This window comes from Mesoplodon densirostris, chromosome 2 (assembly GCF_025265405.1).
Source record: "Mesoplodon densirostris isolate mMesDen1 chromosome 2, mMesDen1 primary haplotype, whole genome shotgun sequence".
Taxonomy (NCBI): domain Eukaryota; kingdom Metazoa; phylum Chordata; class Mammalia; order Artiodactyla; family Ziphiidae; genus Mesoplodon; species Mesoplodon densirostris.
In genome coordinates, this window is record NC_082662.1 from 191,064,527 (window position 1) to 191,080,745 (window position 16,219).

The following is a 16,219-nucleotide window of genomic DNA, read 5'->3' on the forward strand; positions in this document are numbered from 1 at the left end:
AGGTTGTGACAGGAAAAGAGTTTACAAAAGTCGTGTTCCTGAGATAAGAAATAAAGATGTGACCTTCCAGTTGTGTAAAGCTCATAAATGCTGTACACTCAGGTCCATCAGAATTTCCTGTGACTGTGACAGTAGAGAGTCCTTCCTCCTCAGAAGTCGAAGAGGCTGATGATTCCTCAGAACGTGTTCAGGAAGAGCCAGAGAAAATCCGTTTGAAACAAGAAGCAGTGCAGGGCCCCATGGAACACTTTCTCCCTCCCACTGTGGAGATCCTGAGCTGCATATGGTTGTGGTATGGCTGTGTTCAGAAACTCCTGGATACCTGTTTTAAAACTTAAAAATGAGAGATTTGCCCACATGAATCAACCGGAGACCTTTATTTATTTATGAACCAATAACTTTATTGGAAGAAACGGAAAAACTGGAAGAACAAAACTTAAGTGATAAAGTCCAGGAAAAGAGTCCTGCACTTGTTGCAAAAACAAAAACAAAAACAAAACCAAAACGTAAGTGAACTTCTTCTGCAAGGGCACTATTGCTGTCTGCATGGCAGGCACGGTGACCAGGGCTCTGGTCTCCCCGTGGCTCTGGGGAGGTCCAGTCCAGGCTCAGTTCTTCTTGTCGCTGTCGCCCAGGGTGAGCTTGTCAAAGAGGTACCCTGCCAGGTCGACGTCCTGGTCCCCCATCGTGCTCAGGGTGGTGACATGACCCTCCAGCTCTCTGATGAACGCCACCTACTGGCTGAGGTAGTGAGTTGCCAGGAAGTGGCGCAGGTGGGGGTCGCACTTGTCGGTGGCCAGCTGGTGCAGTGGAGCAGGCTCCGGGTCACTTGCTTCTCCAGGAACAAGGCGCACTTCATGGCCTTGAGGCCGCTCTTCCACTTGTCACTGACTGGCTTCCTGATGTCTTGGAAGTTGAGGCGGCCCCCGCGCTGGTTCTGCAGGCGCTTCAGGCCCTGGGCCCGCCCGCTGTGCTCGTGGGAGCGGCGCAGGAAGAACCGGCTGAAGTGCTTCAAGGTCACGTCGTGGCGGTCGAGGTAAAAGGCCGCAGCCAGGCACACGAAAGAGGCGTGGAGCTCCAGGGTGAAATGGCTGTTGACGGCGGCCTCGCACCTGCGAGGGCGGCATGCTTAGCGTGGCGGGCGTGAAGGCCAAGGTGAAGGCGAAGCCACGGGGCCTGTGGTAGCTGCCTCGGACGGAGCCCCTTTCAGGTTATTTACCCATTTCCTTCCTCTTGGGTAAGTGCAGACTTCTCTTTTCTTTGTCAGAAAACAAAAGGCTTAGATGCATTCTTAGAGCAAATAACTTAACTGTGGGGGTGTATTTATCCCCTCCAGCTTCATTTGTCCTTTCACTGCCACTCAGCAAGCATTTTTTTTAACCCCTCAATTATGTTGTATGGAATGAGCCACAGTGGTAGGAAATACCATTGATCTCAAATTATCTTTCATTCATTCATTCAATAAATATTTATTGATTACTTAATATGGCCCAGGCACTGGTATGGGATTTGGGCATATATTAGTAAAAAAGAGAGACAAAGTCTGTTCCCATGAGGTTTGTATTCTAGTGGAGAAGCAGACCAAAACAAACCAAAACAAAAAACTACTGTTTTTCTCCCTTTATTGTCTCAAGTAAATACGTATAAGATATTACACATGTATACGATATTAAAAAGTCAATATTTTCTTAGAAGTTAAGGATGTTATAGTGGAAGACATAAGACCAATCTAGGTATTTATAATGAATTAATTCAACATTAATTCAACAGCTATTTATATACAGTATTCCAAATATGTGTCACTGTTTGACTCTGGAGATACACAGAATCAAACATGGTCTCTGTTCTCAAGGTACAAGAAAGAGTGATGGACTGTTTTAAGTGCTCTCAATGGTTGTAAAGCTTTTGGATAAAATAGCTGTTTTCACTTAAAGTTTTATTACCATGAAAAAAAAAATGATGGAGAATCTTGATACAGACAGGTAGACAGAGGCAGATAGGATGAGGACCACACAGGGTGAACTTCAGCTCACTCGATATTTGGCTGGAGCTAAAGAGGTTTCTAAATTTTGACCACGTTAGTCAAGACAAATGAAAGAACTTCTTCCAATAACTAGACAGGCTTTAACTGTTGTTCATGTCAGGTTATAGACCCAAAGGCTTGGAAGGGAATCAACTTGACCTCCATCTTCACTGTTTCCTAAACTCCCTAATCAGGTTTGTTTTGAAAATGTCACTTTTATTACTCTGGGTAACAGTTATAAGTTAACATTATGCATTTTGCATGCGCTAAGTCAAACAGGACTTAACAAAATTCCGATGGCTTACTTCAATGATAAATAATGAGCCACTTTAAGGAAGCGATCTCCTGCGGTGTGTGGAAAAGCCTGCCACTGAAGCAGGCTCCTGGGTGTGGAAAACAGGAAATGGAGCAGCCCACGCTTGGAAGGACAGGCAGCTCAGCGTGGGTCACCCAAAGTGGGCACAAGCCCGTGCTCTGGCTTTGTTACATTTTCTTTTTTTTTTTCTTTTTTGTGCTATCCATATTTTTTTTAATCCAATCACTCTGAGACATCTACAAAAATACCACACATACCAAGAGCCAATAAAATGATCTCCCTAATCCAAATTATAAAGGCTCATATCGTGTCCACTGCTCCCACGCTGCCTTCCTGAAATAACATTTGACAAAATGATCATCAGCGAAAATTTTCAAACTCTTAAAAGCCTATAGGGAGGGTCTCCATGTTCCTGTTTTAGTAGCATGACATACAGGAAATATACTGTTCTAGATTAAATTTTTATGGACAATACCTTTTTCTTTCATCTTAAACCTGGGAACTTAAAGCTTTCAATTTCATGTGATAATGTAAAGAAGGTCTATAACCTATAAAAATATAGGAGATCAAAACCTATTCCTGGGGCTTCCCTGGTGGCGCAGTGGTTGAGAGACCACCTGCCGATGCAGGGGACACAGGTTCGTGCCCCGGTCTGGGAGGATCCCACATGCTGCAGAGAGGCTGGGCCCGCGAGCCATGGCCTCTGAGCCTGCGCATCCAGAGCCTGTGCTCCGCAACGGGAGGGGCCACAACAGTGAGAGGTCCGCATACCGCAAAAAAAACAAACAAACAAAAACCTATTCCTTATCAAATCTATTGAAATGATCTGATTCTCCAGGACAATTGTGAAGATGAGAATGTTCCCAAGCAATAGAGGGGAGCTGTCCTTACTCTTTCCCTAACAGCCTCACATCAATCTTGCTTTGAGGACATTACATACCATCAGTAAAATTCAGTTCTCTATCACATCACATGACATTGTTCCATACCCATCTTGATCTTAACTTAAATGTCGTTTCTGGAGAAAATGGGCCAACAAATCATATTTTCTTAAACATTTTACTTTAATCATTTATGAGCTCACCCATCTTGAAAAACTACGTCAGAAAACTTGAAACATGGTAACTTAGAAATGACACAACAATTAATGCCATTTTTTTTAATGTTTATTTATTTGGCTGCGCCGGGTCTTAGTTGTGGCACGCAGGATCTTCGTTGCAGCTTGCGGGATCTTTAGTTGTGGCGTTCAGGATCTAATTCCCTGACCAGGGATTGAACCCGGGCCCCCTGCATTGGGAGCGTGGAGTCTTAACCGCTGGACCACCAGGGAAGTCCGAATGCCTATTTTTTAAATGCATAAAATTTAAGCCAAAGATGATATAAATTGGTTTAAATTATCTATTTATATAGAAAATAATTATTCAAATTATTCTGTGGAGGGTCTTTCTGTTCTTGTAATAGTTTGAATTTCAGGGCAAATTAATATACAATATGCTTTTCGTATTTCCTCATTTTCCAAGTATGTTACAATGAGAGGAATTGGTACTGATTACAAATCTGAGTGTGGGGACAGTTCTTCCAGATTCTTCTTTAACAAGAAACTAGCTGGACATCTTCCCCAGCGGTATTGCTATGAACAGCAGTACAACACACCTTGAACTACATCGGCAGTGCATATGGAATTTGTAAGGGAGGTGCCATGAACAGGTCGAGGGAAGAAGAATGTAGGTCCGTCCCTCATGCAGACAGGGCTTGATAGCGGAGCGTCTCGGAGGAAGAGGACAAACCCTTCACAGCGCAAACATCCCCAGCGAGGGGCTGAGGAGACCCCTGTCTGCAGAGGCAGATAGCGGGGCCTCCACCCGTCCACCCCTGACGCCCACCCACTGGAGGCGAGGGTCCGCTGTGCGTTCATCGGGTCCAGGGCCGAGGCTGCAATCAACGATCAGTAAAACAGAATTAGGGGGCGTTCCCTGGTTGCCTAGTGGTTAGGACTCGGGGCTTTCACTGCCACAGCCCCGGCTCAATCCCTTGTCGGGGAACTGAGATCTCGCAAGCCTCGCAGCGCAGCCAAAAAACAACAGAATTGGGGCCAAGCCACTTAGGACGTCTGCAGCGGAAGGTCTAGTTACCACTATTCCATCTCCTGCGTTACTGTCCCACTCCCCTCCGCTAGAGTGCAGGGACACCAGCAACAGGACTTTTTAAAAGGCCGGTCCTGGCTGCGGACAGGGCTAAGCACCTCGGTGGTGACACAACATAAACTTCACTGCATGACATCCTGGAAGTTGATGTAAACAGCTTTTAATAGCAGTGAACATTTGTCGGCTTTGTTTAGACCATCTGGATGTTCCATTGTGTTCGGCTGAACGCCGACTGCCTCTGGGTGACAGTTGATGTATGTTAAGTACAAGCAAAGTGCCTCTCCCGCTCTGGGACCCTGAGAGAGAACTTTCAGGGTTTTGTGGAATATTCTGTCAGATCGCAGTCGAGTCGCCTGCATCCTTCATGGCTCCGTGCCAAAGTCCTCCGGCCTTTTTTTAATCAAAGGAGAGGTTTGCTTTTACTGTTCAAAAGGTTAGGAAAACTATGCCAAAGTTCTTCCAGGCAGCTTGGAGAGCTCAGGCTGACAGGAACGATTTTCAATATGGAGGAAAGAATAAAGAGACCCTGGAAGGATGCAGGCTCTGCTTGTCTCACATGCAGTACGTCTGAGGAACAAGCCATTACAGCGCCACCAAGGAAACCTCGCCAATAAACACAAAGCCGCTGATGATCCAAAGAGGAGAGATCGTCCCTTCAAAGCACAGCCTATTCCGCCTGCACCAGCCAGCACGGGATGTGCAACTGTGCGCACGTAGGTGCCCCTTCTAACCCGAAGCGGCTTCTCCTCTTGGCCCTGATGCTGCACAAGTGAGAAACGCCACGACAAAAAAGAGCGGGAGAGCTAAGCTCGTGACCCAGCATAAAATTTACACAAGCACAGCTGGAGACCCGCAGAGCAAAGGAAGGGCTTAGAAGTCTTCCCGACTCACTCCCCAGCCTGCTGGCCTTATTGGAACATCTGTGAGATGCTCCACATCCCCTTCTGTCGCGCCCACTGCTGGTGCTGCCGCCTGTGTGAAACTGGGGGATGTGGGCCCCGGAGCCGGGAGTGCTCGAGATGGAAACACTGCTCTGCTTTTTTTTTTTTTTTTTTTTTTCTTTTTACTACGTCAGTTTAAAAACGGTTTAATAAGTGGGATTTCATTTTACTGTACAAGACGGAGAAACTAGATGATGGATACGTAATGACTTGATCTCAGATTGTTCACGTGGGAAACACGCTGATACCCCCCTGTGTTTGGAGCATTGCCAAATCTCGATGGACAGTAGAAATAAGGGGCAGAAGTTCTACACCTAAGTGAATTCTATGATTTATGTAACCCTGGATGCATGATTCAGACAACACGTGGTTCTTACAAGGACCACAATTGCTGTGCTGCCCTTCTTTATCTTGGGGGGCACGCTATAAGTCTGGAGAAGCCTGCAGGAAAAGAAGAAATGGTGAGAACCAGATAGACTAATCTGTGAAATGGGTATAATGCACCATCATACAGTCCTTCTGAGGACTAAGGAGACAGTGCATGTAAAGATGTCATGTACAATACAATGTAATGTAGTCCAACAAAAGGCTGAAAAATTATCATTATTATTAGAAAATCGGGACTGAAAATTTGATCATGTAAAATTGTTACATGGGCAAATAAGGACACACAAAATACCGTTTTTAAAAAATACACTAATAAACAGGTAAAGAAGTTATTTTTTTGAGAGAGAGCTCTATGTTCTTTGGAATAATTTATATCAAACATTCTAAGTTACACTATGGATTAACTATGTACCAAGAGCAAAATAAACCTTCCAAGGGCTTCTAAAAATTGCCCTTATCTCCTAATTCTTTTCACGATTACAAATTAAACAAAGAAACCCTACACAGTAGTTCAGAAGAAAGGAGCACAGAGAAATGTGTTACAACCATTAAATAAAATTTATACGTACATTATTGTGTACATTGAAAGTACCACTCTGGGAATCATTTTCGAAGGGCCTAGAACAGTGGCTGGCACAGGATAGAAGCACAAGTATTCACTGAATAAATGAGAGAACTCTTAAAGATTCCAGATACATAACGCTACAGTGCAGTCATTGACTGTCAGCAAACATTCAACGTGATTGCCACAGCAAATGAGTTTCTAATGTAACAACATACAAAACAAGAAAAACTGACAAAAGAGTTAGGATTTTTGGAAACAGCGTGGCTTCTTTTCATCAGAACCTAACTGATTTTCAAAGGATGGTGAAGTAGATATTGACGAAACAATTGTTATGATTTTTTTTAATTCACAGTTTTTATTTCCCATTGAATCTTACATTATAGATTACAGATTTCAAAGTGCTTTCACACTCATTACCTCATTAGGAATGACCTGTCTCGAAATTAACACAACATTGTAAATCAACGCTACTTCAATAAAATTAAAAATAATAAAAATTTAAAAAGAATGACCTGTCTTTATGCCCTTCTCTCTGAAACAAAACACAGCTTAAAGTATGTTGTTTAAAGAATAACTATAGTTGAATTATTAGAATCTTGTTTGATTTTCCATTCACTTCTACCTCTCTCAAGTTAAACCACACCCAAAATAATATGTGTTATGCAAAGGGATTGGACAAATGGTTTCTGTGACAAATTGTGTCACCCAAAGATGGCTTCAGCATCTCTCAATCCACAGGCTCTTCTGAAACCTGACCTTGATACTCCCCTCTCCTCGAACCTGAGTAGACCTTTACGCCTGCTTCAACCAAGAGTATGGCAGAAGTGATGCTGGGACTTCTGAGGCTAGAGTTTTTAAATGCCGTGTACTTTGTCTTGTTCTCTTGGGACACTCGGTCTTGGAACCTGGCCATCGAGCTGGAAGGTAACCCTCGGGGAGGCCCACCTGGGGAGGCTCCCGACCCACAGACCTAGCTGAGTTCCTAGCTGACAACCAGCACCAATTTGCCAACCATCTGAATGAGCCGCCTTGAAGGTAGAGCCTCAGCCCCTGGTCCATCAGATGAACCAGCCCTAGATGAAAATACATGAGCAAAATAGATGGTTTCTTTGTTTCAGATGACTAAGTTTTTATGCAGAAGAATACAAGCAAGCATTCTAACACTAGAATTCTAAGATCCTGCCAAAACTATTCTATGTTTTTTATTTATAATATTTTGCTTACGTGGTTGATAGAGTACAATGACTATTTATGGGACTTAGAAATAGTGAGTTCGATTTTAGTACTAAACAGACTATACTGAAGCTTTTATCTGAACTTCCTATTTCCCTTCACCTACAAAACACAAGTAACAGTGTGGGTTTCCCTTATGCTTTCCAGAAGCTGTTCGTGACAGAGGCTGTGAAACTACAACATAGCTTCAAATTATAAGAGCTTATAAATATTATTAAGTCAGCTGAATAAACTGAGCCAGAAGTATATTTTTAAAAATTATAAAACCTTTCTTTAAGGTATAAAGCTTGCTTGTTGATCAAATGAAGGAATGTAAATGGAAAAACACTTCGTAAACTATAAAACATTTTACTAAGAGAAGTTGAGGTTTAAAAAAAAACTTATCATTTCGAAGTCTAACTGTTAGCTCCAGTTAGATATAAATGATCAAAACATTGTAAATAATACATTTATAAATTCATTAATCCTTTTTAAAATTCCAGACTAATGAAAAATTGTGCATTTTTGAACAGCTACTTTGGCAACAGGGGATTGGATTAGATGACCTCTCAAAGTTCTTTTCAGGGCCCATGAATCTGAGAAATGCAAGCTGCCTTGCTATCCACAGACACCAGATCACAGAGGATTTTAAATCTAATTTCATTTACTTAAATTCTGTGTGTTCTGCAAAACTGAAGAAGTTCACCTCAATGCCTATATTAATGAAGTAATAATTAAATCAAGTTTCGTAACAAATATCACGAATGTAAAGATCATTCGTTTCTCAAAAACATGAATATTATTTTCCTCTGATTTTATAAATTATCATTGAGTATTTTTAATTTTTAAAATGCAACACTCTTACAATAGCTACAGAGAAAGTGGGATTATAAATCAACAGAATGTAGTCTTCAAAAGAGCGTAGTCCTAAATAGTCATATTTCATGCAGGTCCCCAAAACAAGTAGTAAAATATTTCTTAGAATCCTATTGAAGATATTTTACTGAGGGGATTTTGAATGTGTTAAGCGGAATCAAATTAATATTCATGACTTCATCTGCATAAGCACTGGAAGAGCCTTATTTGATTCCTCAGTTATCTGTATAAATATGTGTTTAAATAGTTGCTACCTCGGAAGCAAAACCAGCAACTCATTAGATGTTGGAAAAATTAAAGCAAAACCTGAAAAGCAAATTTTGATCCAACGGAGTGGTAGGAGTGAGCCAATGATTCCCAAGCATCTGTACCGTAAAATGTAATGTCCCCTAGTTTTTTAAAAAGTGAAGATGCTAATTCTGCTGATGAAGATATTGTTTCCCCCCTCTTGTGCCCTATTCATTATGCAAGGCTGCAGAATATGAAGTGTGGCGGTGTGATCCGGCCGATCTAATGATCTCCCACACCTGCTCATCTGGTACCATTTTAATTAACACTCCAAGGAGGTTTGTCAAGAGTAATCAAAAACATTGTCGCTTATAAAGCTGTGGCAACAAATCAATAGTTTTCATCAGAAAAGGTAAGGTCTGGCATAACTGAACCATTTAATTGCTTCATTCCAATAAACAAAAACTGCACATTTTAATGACTTGATTCGGGAGATCAATATCGAACCGCAGATCGCATAATACAGCAACACGTGGTGGGGTATTCGCAGCCCTTTCCCTTCGAAAGCCGCATTCCTCTTTTTTATTTCATCCCCGAGTGGCAGTGGGTGGCTGCACCCATGCGGGGCTGTGATTTATATCCGAGGGGTGACCTCTAGGGCCGTAAGACTGGGACGGGTGACTAGTTCTCAATGGTAAGCTACTGGCACTTGACAAAGTGCCTGAAGCAGAATGAATTTATTTCTCTTTTCCTCAGTCATCAACAGGCTCTGCCCTGACCCCTGCTCTGACTCCTATAACAAGATCTCCTGTCGCCGCCGGAAAAATTTACTGTCGTGTCTCCTCTCATTGAGCCCGAGTGAGGACTGCTCTCACCTTCAGTGAACTGAGTCCGCAGGAGATTTAACTGAACACCAGTCCTCGTTGAAAAGCTAAGGAAGCGCATTTCCTATAAAGCAGGCGGCGTTCAAAGGCATCTGTTTGCCAACGGCATGATTTTCTAAAACGTGAAAACTTTCTTCGGGCTACATTTAAGGCAAAGCAACATTGGGGCCCCCAGACTCACTGATTCATGTGGTGCCGTGAACGCAAAGCTCTCGTGAAAACTACAGACCTTAAGAACTTTCTGTTCATCATCAGTTGCCATAAGAAGATGAACGTCCCCACGGCATTTAAGTCATTTTGAAGGTTACTCGAAAACAGAAATTCTTAGCCGTTGAAAAATATTGTATGTGATATGCATAAACGGAGCCCTGTCAAATTCCACTGCCATAAATACGCAGATATGCAACAGGAAATAAAGACATCAGGTTAAGCATTTTAAGCAGTCTGATGTGCTCCTGCATCTTTCTTCATGGCGATATTTTTAAATCCATTGTCAAAAAAGACTTTTCAACAGTGACTTCAAAAATACCCAGATATTAAGTCTCAGCCTATTGGAACATTCACTACTGAAACACAAACATGAAGCGTAAACCCACATTTATAAAATGTACACGATCTTAATAATCTGCTTAAAATAATTAAGCAATCAAAATGAACATTTGCAAAGGCTCATGTCAACAACAAGGCAATTAAAAGCCTGACGTTTGATGGTTTCTTCCATCTCACTAAAGCCTTACGCCAAATTTCCACTCCCTCTTTAATTTTCAATTCTTCCACCCTCCCTGCTTCACAGCTCCTGGCTATTGGCTTTTACAATCTGTCCCCAGGGAGTGAGGAGTTATTATCCCCGTCGATGGAAGAGAAAGGGATGTTATTCCCTTGTCACCCTCTGCGGCTCCAGCAGATTCCAAGCGCTGATGGATAGCCTTCATTGGAGAAAGGCGCCGGAGACGCTGTTAGTCCTCAGGCCTGTCAGGTCCATCTACCCGTACCACTGGCATTACTTACTGGAGTCAGAGTGACACTTGGTGTCCCCAGAGTCGACCAAAAAACTCCAGGAGCAAACACTGCACGGGCCATTCTCCTGCCCTGGGGCAAACACCATGACAGATGTCCAAGGATGCTATACCCTTGCATCTTTGGCATGACGGCAAATGCAAAAGTTTCTTGGCAAAATCCTTCAGAATTGCACCAAGTTTATTTTTTTAAGATTTCTTCCTTTTAATTAATTAAGTTATTTATTTATTGGCTGCTTTGGGTCTTGGTTGCTGGGCACAGGCTTTTTCTACTTGTGGCGAGCAGGGGCTATGCTTCGTTGTGATGGCTTCTCTTGTTGCAGAGCATGGGCTCTAGGCGTCCGGGCTTCAGTAGTTGCAGCACGTGGGCTCAGTAGTTGTGGCACACTGGCTTAGTTGCTCCGCAGCACGTGGGATCTTCCAGACCAGGGATCGAACCCGTGTCCCCTGGACTGGCAGGCGGATTCCTATCCACTGTGCCACCAGGGAAGTCCCACGCACGAAGTTTATTTTTTAAGGCACTGAGTATAAAGTAAACATTGTGACAACTTATGAGAAAGCTGAGGGAAGCTAACACAAAACATTTGGGCATGCTGCTGCCCTTGTCAGACTGTTTTCCATCATTTGATTTTTCTTGTTACTGTGATTTCATCATTCCGCCATGACAGTTAGGAGACTGGAAATCTCTACTTAAATCGTAACTTTCAGGCCCACATTTCTCTCTTTTTCTCTCGGATTTAAAATATGAATAACTGCTTCCGTCAGTTGTGAAAAAGTCATTATTTACAAAATAATTTCTTAAATTTTATTATGACAAATGCAATATTTTACAGGGCAAGAAAATAAATATTAATTTCTAGAATTCAGCCATGAGTTTCCCATCCCAAGAAATGTCTTGGCAGGCTCTAAGCTGTGAGGATTTTCTTAACCAAGGTAGAGGGAACATTTTATTCTTTCTGTCTCTGGTTTGCCCCACACCTGTTCTTCTACCTGCTGTGTTTACCCCAAGGTGAGTGATCAGTGGGGCCTCGGCAGTCACCACACACGGCACCTGAAGACCTGCCCCGTGAGTCAGGAGGCCCCGTCCAGGCGAGGTCAATGTCAGAGGCACCGGCCTGTGTATTGGACTCCAAGATTGTTTGGTCACAAGACTTACCAGGAGCCTGAACCCTGTATATTATTCATTTATAAATATATAATATACAGCTACAGGTCCCAAACCCTCAGCCAAAATCCTCAAAACCAAACATGCTTCAGAATTTTTCCGATTTCAGCAAGTTAATAGGGTGCGTACGCCATACATCACGTTACATGCCTTGGAAATCAAGGGCACCCCCCAGTCCCCCGTGAGGAAACTTCAGGACTTCTGCACAGAAACATATGATTATTCTGGTGACTCGCATGAATTGGGCTCAATAAAAGCTATAAAGAGCCACACATCCACACGTTCAGGCTGAGCTGACAACTGAATTAAAAAATAACTTGTGGCTTTGGGAGCTGCTGGACTCCAGGATAAGGGACTGTGAACCTTTACCACTGCATTAGTCAGGCTGTAAAACTTATGCCAAAAAACAGATAAAAGGGAGGTGAGATAAAAAATAGAAAGGGAAGGGTTTCCCTGGTGGCGCAGTGGTTGAGAGTCCGCCTGCCGATGCAGGGGACACGGGTTTGTGTCCTGGTCCGGGAAGATCCCACATGCCACGGAGCGGCTGGGCCCGTGAGCCATGGCCGCTGAGCCTGCGTGTCCAGAGCCTGTGCTCCGCAACAGGAGAGGCCACAACAGTGAGAGACCCGCGTACAGAAAAAAAAAAAAAAAAAAAAAAAATAGAAAGGGAAGCTCTCACATTTCCCTTTTGTAGGCCTTCACTGCACACACTTCATTTTGGAAACCACTGGATGCCAGTAGACACACTGTCCTCAGGTTACAGGAGGTGTGTGCACAGCTGCAAACTGCTGCAATCAGGAGGATGCAGGGCCATGGAACAGCTCCATGGTTCTCCCTGCCCGCACAGAAAATGCAAAACTTCAAATGTCTACCATTGAAAGCCAGCCGACAGGCAAGCCGCCGGTCCAGCCTCTAACTCCTAAGGCTACCCAGTACCTGCCTAGGTAGATTTACCTACAACCAGGAGGGAGGAGGAAAGGTCACAGCTTGAGATTAGCATGGTGACTGGAGAAAAACAAGTCCTTGGCTAAGCTGACTTGTTTATTCATGACTGGGGGATGTACAATCATTCGCAGTGTGTTTTTACTAGAACTCTTCCAAGTGACGAGGATTAACACCAATTTTACTTCTCTAGAATTGACCCAGCTTTACCAGGTCTCGTAGTAACATTTTAGTAGGAGGAATAATAATCCATTTCCCAGACAGACCTCTGCTCTCCGCCCACCTCCACCGACCGCCACCCCCCGCCAGGGGCCAGGTGAATTGAGGAGGAAAAGAGGCTGAAGCACAAAGATAAAAGGTAGGTTTTTGCTTGAAATCCTCAGTGAAGAAAGTTTAAAATTGTAGCATAAAGCACTTTCCGCAAAGAGCTGCCATTCATCATAAGTGGCTCTTCCCGCAACCCTGATGGTCAAGCCCTCGTTCGCTCTTATTCACATTTTCTTTTAAAGAAAAGAACCATAAGGAAGCCAGATGAAGGACTGGTGATGTCAGGGAGCACCTAGACTACTCCTAAAGGTGATAATTGTCTTTCCTCTAGATTTTCCCTTTGGCTTATACTTATTTTGCATCTGCTTAGACCACAGGGGCAGTGCTTTTCCCACCACGGATCCCTGCCCCAGGGACAGTACTGGGAACTCTAGCAAAGACTGGACTCCACCCTCCACCCCTCCACCATCACCCCTCACTCCTCCAATCTCCCCCAGGGAGGGCCCTGGGCCTGATGGGACAGAAAAGAATCTTTGTTGATTGATGAAGAAAGTTCTAGAAGTTCACACCAGCTGTGCTCTTTTTATTTTTTTATTTTTTAACAAATTTATTTATTTATTTATTTTTGGCTGCGTTGGGTCTTCGTTGCTGCGGGCTGACTTTCTCTAGTTGTGGCGAGCAGGCTTCTCATTGCAGAGGCTTCTCTTGTTGCGGAGTACAGCCTCTAGGCCCACGGGCTTCAGTAGTTGTGGCTCGTGGGCTCTAGAGCGCAGGCTTGTGGGATCTTCCCGGACCAGGGCTCGAACCCGTGTCCCCTCCATTGGTAGGCAGATTCTTAACCATTACACCACCAGGGAAGTCCTACCAGCTGTGCTCTTATTCACAAGCACCTCGATGTGACCCTCCCAAGTACCAATTAAAGGGGAGATATTACAAAGCTTTTTTAACTCCGGAGTCAATATTACACGCCCAGAGGAATCCATTTGCATATAATTTGTGCTTACTTCACATCAGCATTTATAAAAATGTCTTGAGCCTCTTTTTCTTTTCAACAAAGAGAGGCTTTTTACACCCAGAATTTTGAGATTTCCCCAAAGAGGTCTGATCAATCTCAGACCCAAGTACAGAAACTGCCCTAAATACAAACTCTCCTAAATATCAAGGAACGTGGAGATTTAAATTCACCAAGAAAACTTCTCCTGGGAGAAAAGTGAGATTGACATCCTTTGTTACCTGCATTGTGAAATGTGTTTCTTGGTTTATTATATGTTTGTCTCCCGTTCATGTCATAGATTCAGCAAAAAAAATTCCCCATTTTGTAAAGACAGTGTCTGACTCAAACTGGACAGTCCAGTAGAATCAAGTTCAGGACCTTGTCAAAGTGTCAGACCGATTTCCGCCACATTGCCAGGAGGTTCTGTCCCACCATTGATAGAGAGACGTACAAATAAATGTCATTTCATCCATGGTGCTATCTTGAGTTCCAGAGTAGCCCTGCCCAATAGAAACGCGCCAGCCACATACAAAACTTTACATCTTCTTGTAGCCACATTAAAAAAGGTAAAGAGAAATGCATGAAATTTTACTCAAATATTTTATTTAATTCAAAATACTATTGTCTCAACATGTGATTTACAGAAAAAATTATTAAGGAAGTGTTTTATGGTCTTTTGTTCACACTGAGTCTTTAAAATGCAGTGTATATTTTACAGTCACAACCTTTCTCAATTCGAACTATAAATTTTCATCAGAGATAGTAGATATGGATTTAGGTTTCATAAAATTTAAAGTAAAAAATATAGACTCACATACTCAAATTCTTCCAAATCATACTTAAAAGTTTTCCAATAACCGACTCGAGTTACCAGTGTTTCTTACTTTTTATTTTAATTTGTTACAATTTAAAATTGAGTTCCCCGGTTGCAGGAGCCACTTTTCAAGCACCCAGTGGCCTCGTGTGGCCAAGTGGGTCTGAACTGGCCCTGGCAGCTCCTGAGTAAGTGACAGGCTGGGGGTGGGAGCAGGCTTCCCCTCCTCACGGAGGACCCCATAGCAGGACAGGTGGCCGGTCCATGTTTGCTCGTGTCCTTCAAGAGGATTTCTGGCTACCACGTGTGCTGTGGGGATGGCTTCCGTCCTGCCATCCGATCTCCTTGTAAGAGCCCATCTCACTCAAGCTTTGATCAGGAAGCAGAGCCACAATAAGGATGAGAAACCAGGGGAGTTATTACAGGACCTGGATGGTCCCCAGCCTGGGAGGATGTGGAATATTAGGGGGGTGTCAGCACCAGCCCTCCTGAAGCTCTGGCACAGGGGGACACAGGTGGGGAACCAGGCTCAGGGCGGGGGCTGCCAGAGGTGGGTGTGGAGGGGAGCTGAGCTGGCGGAGATGCACGGAAGCGGAGGGGGGCCAGGCCGCCCCTGTCTTCAGGGCAAGGTGTGGGCAGAAGGGGCGGACGTGCAGGAGAGCGGGCGCCAGCGGGCACCTGCCGGCAGCCTCGGGTCTGCCTCTCCTGTGTGGACTCCGCGACCTGCAGACAGTAAAAGCTGCTGGTCCCTCCCGCCTTCTAAGTCAGGCAGCTCTTTCTCTCTCTTTCAGCCCGTTCTACCCAGAGCCACCCAGGGAAGCAGATGCTGGGAATCCAAGGTGCCCCTCAGCCACAGTGACATGACAAGACATCACAGATGCCAGGAAGAAGTTTCCTCAACTCCCAGGACAGAGGGAAGTATTTCTCTTAGGAAAATAGTTTGCTTTGATCTCATGGACCCCATGAATCATCTAACTGATCCCTTTTCTCTCTTTGCTTTGGCTGCTAGGAAGCTCCGAACTAAGTCTGTAGACCCTGCTTACAAGGATACAGATGTTAGGATGTGCATTTTGCAGCTCATCTTCTTCCAGCTTTATTTTCTTTGTCGAGTTGCCCCCTCTTCTCTCCTTGATTTGTCTCATCCTGTTAGGTGTATGTTTATAAGCTGTCCCACATGACTTTTGATGGGAAGGTATATACATCAATGGATGGGCGGACAAATACAGACAGGGACAGGTGAACAGTGGCTCTGGCTGCAGCCGGCCTCTGCAAGCTGTCTTATTCCACTCTCCTCCGTCAGCTGCAGCTGTACTGGCCTCATCCCCCGAACTCGCCAAGTTCATGACCGTTGACTGGGGCTGTGACTCGTCCTCTGGGAAGCATGGTGCTCGGGCTGCTGCGGGACTGTGCTATCCAACAGATCGTCCTACCCACCTCCACAGCAC

At 44.1% G+C, this 16,219-nt stretch overlaps 1 pseudogene; it reads right to left on the reverse strand.

The window, feature by feature from the left end:
* Positions 1 to 608: 608 nt before the first annotated feature.
* LOC132476804 (ferritin heavy chain-like) lies at positions 609 to 15,040 on the reverse strand (annotated as a pseudogene).
* Between the last annotated feature and the right edge of the window lie 1,179 nt (positions 15,041 to 16,219).